The sequence below is a fragment of the Rosa chinensis genome, chromosome 5 (genome assembly GCF_002994745.2).
Source record: "Rosa chinensis cultivar Old Blush chromosome 5, RchiOBHm-V2, whole genome shotgun sequence".
Classification (NCBI taxonomy): Eukaryota; Viridiplantae; Streptophyta; class Magnoliopsida; order Rosales; family Rosaceae; genus Rosa; species Rosa chinensis.
The window spans coordinates 40,257,437-40,264,419 of record NC_037092.1 but is presented as its reverse complement, the minus strand read 5'-3'; the positions used below and the strand labels follow the sequence as shown (position 1 = coordinate 40,264,419).

The following is a 6,983-nucleotide window of genomic DNA, read 5'->3' as shown; positions in this document are numbered from 1 at the left end:
CACAAGCGTACGAATCGTGTCAAGATAGGGAAGTATTTAGCCCAAAATTATCGTACTGCAGGGATTAGTGGCTGACCCACAATTCTTGGGTAGTCGAAACTAAAGTCACTAAGCAAATAAAGGAAAATAGAGTGAATAAAAATACTAATCTAAGGCACCAAGCCCTAGCAATGCTTGGCTTTGATTTTCACCAAAACCTAATCAAAACTAAGAGCCTAGTGATGGCTATCTACAATGAGGTCGGAGTTCAATATTTTGAAAGATGATTTTAGGTTAACAAAAATGTAATGAAATGTAAAGCAATTAATTAAAATGCAAAGAAAATAATAAAAGTGTAAACCAAATAGATGGGAATGTCGGGTGCTAGGGAGGTTCCTTCACCAAATCTCATGTGTCGAAAGCTAATCTAATATAGATGCAAATTTCCTACTTTGGCGATAGTCGTATCCAAGGCAGTTCAAGGCTCAAGGACCAAAATTCCCTTTCATGATATTCCTACTCCGCTTCAAGGGTCGTAGAAACTCACTTGACATGAATTAGAGCCGGTTCAAGGGTCCCTAATTCACATAAAGAGGCCTAGAGATTGAGGAATTAGACTACTAACACTACAACAAAAGTGTCTATTCATAGCATTTAGTAATAGCGTTTTTACTCGAAGTGCTATTAATTCAATTTATAATAGCTGTTTTCTTTGCAAACGCTATGAAAGAAGTTTAAAGTGAGTAAAATACGGGAGCGGGCTTCTAAAATGAAACGCGGGCTTCAAAAATGAAAAGCGCCACATCTCCCTCGTTTATAAAATTAAAACTATTTTCAACTTTGTATAAGAAAACACTTGCTTAACCCTGTTCGAGTCCTCCTGTCTCCTCCCCGAGTCCTCACATCTTTTCTCTCGTTCTCTCTTTTTTTCCTTTCTATGGAACATAATGGTAAATCGTCTTCCATTCTCCGTGTTTTCTTCTTTGTTTCCTCTATATGGGTGATTTGGATTTAGGGAAATCAATTGGGGATTAATTTTTCAGGGTTCGGGAATTTGAGATTGGGGGCTAGGGTTTCGGTCTCAATTTGAATTTTGTTAACTGTTATCCTGTATATATGTTTGACTAATCTTAGTCCGGAGATATGATTAAAAGCATTAGCAGGACAACGAGCATCTTGAAGGCGCAGTTCGTGACGGCGAAGATGTCAAGATGCCGGATCTTGTCGGCGACGGCCACACCATTGCCCAGAGCCCTTTGTCAAATTGACATGAACTACTGCAAACTGTTCTTGATCTCCGCATGTGACGACACCTAAATCATAGGTTTTTTTTTTTTGTAACTTCCTCCTTTTTTCTCTCTCTCTCTTGAAGAAGAAACTTTTAAAGTTCAATTTCTTATGTTTCTTCTCAAGCGAAACGCAAATTAAGTTTTTGAGCTGAAACTTTATTCCTAACAATTTCATTTAGATCTGGGTAATTGTAAATGATATAAGTTCTTGACTAACATTCAATATGAGTATAAATACATAATAGATTTGACTAACATTCAATAAGATTTATCTGTCTTCATATGATTTAGGAGTGAATTCAAGAAAGATACGCATGTTTTCAGTTTGAAACTCATACATGAATGGGGATGAGATTGGGCATATATATATCTATAGTCTCATTATATTTAGTTTAATGTATGAAAACTATTTGCAAATTTGTTGCTTGAACCAGCAGTCTTCATTTCACATTGTGCGGGCTATGCGGAATTTTCCTGTTGCTTGATTGTGCTGTCAAAGTTTTGGACACACTGGAGGTAGAGGTTGATTTGTCATTGAAAAATACAATATATGTTTAGTTGTTCTTGGAGTGCTAACTTGCAGTGCATGGAGTTAGGAAGTCTTGTGTAGTTGATAAATTAATATTTGAATTATTTGGTGTGGTTTTTCTTTGATAAATAGGCAAAAGCTTGAGGTGTATTTCATGAGCAGTTGACTCACACTTTTTGTCTGCTCCCCAGGTTTCGGTTGCTCATTTGTTCCATTTGTACCTGCTGCTTGCATGCTCATAAATACCTACCTACTTAGTGATCTTGGGTGAGTTCCTTAACTAGCATACATATAAATATCTAAATGCATTTGCAAACACAGAATGTGGAAAAACTCATATGTGAATTTTTAGATATTATATTACGGACTAATTAAGTCGTTCATATGTACCTCATAGAGTTGCAACATGGATATATGTCTCTCTATGGAATCAATACTGAAATTTCTGAGGTTGCTTTCAGTTCCTTTCCTAATAGATCACGTCTAATCAATGCTGTGACTTCTGACTAAGGGTGCATGTTCTATATTGCAGAATTTAGCTTGTGGTATGCCTTCAAAATTTTATAGTGATCACGAGTTCAAGGTTATTTAACAGACTAAGAGCAAGCTCAAGGGTTGAAATGTTGGAGCAATTGAGGTAATGAAATTTGTTGTTCTATACATATTTGTTCCTTGTTTGGTTTTTGTTTCTCTATTTGCATTGAAACTTTAATGCTTCAACAAAGTATCTTTAGCTTTGGCTGCTCAATACAGTTATATTCAGGGTTGTGGTGGATGGTTAGATTGTGCATTTCTTTGTCTGGTCTGGTAACCTCCATGAATTTAATGATTTATTTTTGCTTTGCCTGTAATTGAACAGGGAATTTCTGTCAGTACAATGGGAATATAACCTGAAGGACATGAATGAGGAGTTCTAATCCCCTGTAAATACTCCCAAATAAGTGGCGAAGTGACTCAACATCGAAAATTCTGGATCTGCTTTAGAGAAGTAATGGAATAGTTTTATTCTTTATTTTATTTAGATTTGTATCAATATTACACAAGGTAGGAAAACTTGTCCACTGAGACAATGCAGTAGGTGTGTAACTTTATGAATGCCACATTGTATTTTGATTGTTTTGAGATTATTAATGAAAATAATGCACTTATGATCAAAGATTTGAGGACTTATTATTATATATCCATGTTATAGTAAGTGCATAATGCGTAAAGTACAGGACAGTAACCTCATTGAAATGCTATTAGATCGTGAATAAATAGCATTTAAACAAACGCTATGGATTATTTAAGCATAGCAATTGACCAAACGCTATGAAAAGTTTAACGATAGCGTTTGTAAAGTGCTATCAAAGCCCTATTCAATAGCATTTCTAAAACGCTATGGATGTTCAACTTTTCATAGCGTTTGTAGAAATGCTATGACATACCCAAGATCTATTATAGCTCGGGCAGACATAGCGTTTACTAAAATGCTATCGTATCCTACCATAGCGTTTTTCAAATGCTATCAATAAGATTTTATGGTGTAGTGTAAGCGACCCGCCCGCGCATTCACGCAACGGGTGTAAATCACCATGCTTATAACCCATCGAATACGAAATTGAAGTTTCTAGCTTAGGAATTAGAGGGGGGTCAAGCCTCTAACTCCGTCCTAGACATGCTTAAAATACACACCCTAGAGTTTACTAGGCTCCTAAACATGCATTTTAACCTAACAATAATTGAAATAAGCATCCATCATATGAAAATTACATCATTACATTAAATTAAACATCTTTTACACAAAATTTGGGCTAGGGCACACAACTCTAACCCCCAACAAAGAAATTACTCACAACCCCTAATCATAGACATCAAGATTACAAAATTCAAATAGAAAAGAATAGAGAAGTGTAGGAGAAAACAAGAGTAGTCACAAATAGCTAAAAAGCTAGCATGACTAGCCTTGAATTACAACTCCTACAAATACCCAAATCTTGAATTTAGTAGAGGTTGAAACCCATGATGAATCCTTGAAGCTTTGTGTGAGTAGTCCTTCAAATCTCAAAATAAAATAGAAAGAAAAGAGGAAAAATGATGGAAAATGATGGGAAAGAGAGCAGCCCAAAGGGCTGTCTCTGTTTTGTGGTGCGGTTATTGTGTGTCTCCCTCAGAAGAGTGGTAAGAGGATATATATAGTTTAGGTCTTGTGTGGTCATGTGAGAGAATGGGTTGAAAAGTTGTAGGCTTGGTTCCAATTATTATAATTGTGAAACTCGTGGCTGATGGGTTTGTGAATGCAAAGGATAAATATATTCAACGCCACATGTCATGGGCTCATTGGACAAGCCAAAACATCACGTGCATGCTTGCTTGAGGACTTAATTACCAATTAAGTCATTGATCAGTTAATTGATCATTATATATATATATATATATATATATATATATATATATAATGGATGGTTGGCTTCTCTCACAATATATATATTTAAATATATATATATATATAATTAAATGAATAATTAAATATCATGGATGGTTGGCTTCTCTCACTTGCTGATATTGACCATCGTTGATTGCAGCTGCTACTTCATCTTTTTCTCGAAAATTTCATTTTGCTTCATTTTCACAATTTTTTGCTTGATTTCCGTAATTTCGCTTATTTCCTACACAATAAATAAAAATGCATTAACTATATATTAATTAACTTGAGGCTTAGTTAATTATAGTATTTTAGATATAATTACACGTATAAAAATGATGTAATCAATATATATATATATATATATATATGTATTTTTCGAACTTTAGATAATATGTATACCCCGGGAATAGGAATGGAAATAGACTTGTAAATGGATCGGATTTGAATCGGATCGACTTAAATCCAAATCTGTTTACTTAAAAAAAAAAAATTGATCCAAACCCCCTCTGTTAACCCGGCGGATCATTGATAGCTCAATCCAAATCCGTATCCGCCGGATTAACGGATACCCGATCCGCTAATCCAACCCGTTTATAATTTCAAATATTTTAAACTTTTAAATAGTAATATTAAATTTTGAGAAAAATGCACCATCAAGGCCTAAACTCTGGTGCACCGGCCAAGTTGATACCCGGACTTACAATGGTATCAATGTGATACCTGGACTCAAAATTTGCTATCAACGACATACTTCCGTTAAATTTCCGTAACGATTCCGTTAAAGAGCTGAAGTGGCAAGCACGTAGAGAAAACAGAGATGGCAAATGACCAAAATAACCCTCAATTTCTACCAATAATTTAATTAAATGATTTTTAAAATAATTTTCTCTCTCTTCTTCTTCTTCCTTTGTTCCTGGGTTTGTCGTCTGTGTTTCTATTTTGTGAAGGTGATGGTGTCCAAGCGGATCTTGAAAGAGCTCAAGGACCTCCAGAAAGATCCTCCTATCTCTTGCAGCGCTGATATTTGAGATTGAAGAGCCAACTCTATCGTCATGGCTTTCTTTGTCTTCCGAAACTCCGAAATGACACCGTAGCGCGGAAGAACCATCAATGGCATCACCGGCTGAGTTGTCATGGCTCTCTCTCTCTCTACAGAACCAACACCAGTGAATCCTCCGAAACGACAACGCACTACCGCGGGGCAAGCATCGATGGTCCACTTTGCATATGAATTGACTATCTCCCCAATCCCCATGTTCCCTGACCTGCACAGCTCCTATCACTCAACTACTCCACAGCTTCAAAACCAAGAAGCTTTCTCTGTCTTTAGAACTAACAAAACATCGATGCTGATTTTGAGATTTTTGTGTCTGCTGCTGATTTTTTTCGATTTGAATTGTATTTGTTGGTGAATATTGATGTCAAAGTTTATATCTTGCTAGGTGTTTGGAGATTTTGGCTCTGCCTTTCTCTCTTCACAGGCCACATTATAATCTATCATCTTCTTCACAGCTATAACCCAAATGAATTTACATCTGGGTTTAATTCATCAAGGGAGAAGCAGATGTGTACGGAGCCGTAGCCATGAAAGGAAGAACCTGCAAAACCCAGATTAGTATAAGGTTTCATTGAGAGGATAGGGAGGAGTCTCCGATGACGCGATGAGGAGGAGGAGTGGGGAAAAGCCATCTAGAAATGACGGATCTGGGCGGACCAATTGGGGCTGGAACAATGAGGCCCCATTTGAAGACGAGGGATTTGCTGGGTTGATGCGTAGAGATGGGAGGTGGGGTAAAGAGGGTGTGGAATGGAGGATCGACTTCGAGTAGGGCGGAGATGCGGCGGGTCAGGACTTGAAGGCACCATCGACGATCCATATCCATTCGATGTGGATTATCTTAATTAGAAGACGTCGTCTGTGCTTCGATTTGTACTAACGGAATGAATATGCTTGCTTCCTTTGGAATTTACTTAATTGAATGGGTTTGAACTTTGAAACAAAAAAAATGGACTCCTTTCAGAAATTAAGCAAGACTTGGTCACCACAGAGAAAACAGATATTCAAATTGCATTGAATTATAAAGCACACAGTTCACCACATAAACACTAGTAAAGACTTGGTCTTTACCTTCTTCATTGGACTGAACAACTGAACAAATGAAGAAGAAGAAGAAGAAGAAGAAGAAGAGGAGAGAGAAAATTGTAAAAAAAAAAAAAAAAAATTGGGCTGTATTTTGGGCAAAAAGACGTGTTTGCCCTTTTTTTTGGGCCCACGTGCTTGGCACGTGACTTTTTTAACGTCCCCGTCTGAGAAATTTGACAGAAGTATGTCAACGATAGCAAAATCATAGATTAGGTATCACATTGGTAGCACTAAGAGTCCAGGTATCAAATTGGCCGGTGCACAAGAGTTGGGGCACTGATGGTGCATTTTTCTCTTAAATTTATATCATGATACCTCATAAGATATTAATAAAATATTAAAATAACATGAAAAGTATCACTAAAAGTAGAATTACATTATCAAAATTCTTCATGCTTCTTGGAATCTTGGGTGATAGACTGTCCCTTAGATTTCTGCAAAAAATTTGTATTAGAAATTCTCCATATTTTATATTTTATATTTTAATATATTAATAAAAAAAAATTATTATTACAAAAAAAGGGCCGGATCATTAACGGAGATCGGATTGACCTAAATCCGTATTTGATCCGTTAAATAAACGGGTTAACAGATTCGGATCATTTACTGATTAACGGATCAAAATTTTCGATCCAA

The 6,983-nt window shown here is 36.3% G+C and overlaps 1 long non-coding RNA gene across 3 annotated transcripts; it reads left to right on the top strand.

The window, feature by feature from the left end:
- The first annotated feature begins 771 nt into the window (after positions 1–771).
- On the top strand, positions 772–2,953 carry LOC112168161. Of its 3 annotated transcripts, none has more exons than XR_005800248.1 (5): positions 772–1,303; positions 1,703–1,784; positions 1,989–2,064; positions 2,330–2,434; positions 2,657–2,953. It is a non-coding gene; the product is annotated as an uncharacterized LOC112168161 (long non-coding RNA). The 3 variants fall into 3 exon arrangements; XR_005800247.1 differs by having other exon boundaries at positions 775–1,303; positions 1,706–1,784; XR_005800246.1 differs by having other exon boundaries at positions 778–1,784.
- Positions 2,954–6,983: the final 4,030 nt, after the last annotated feature.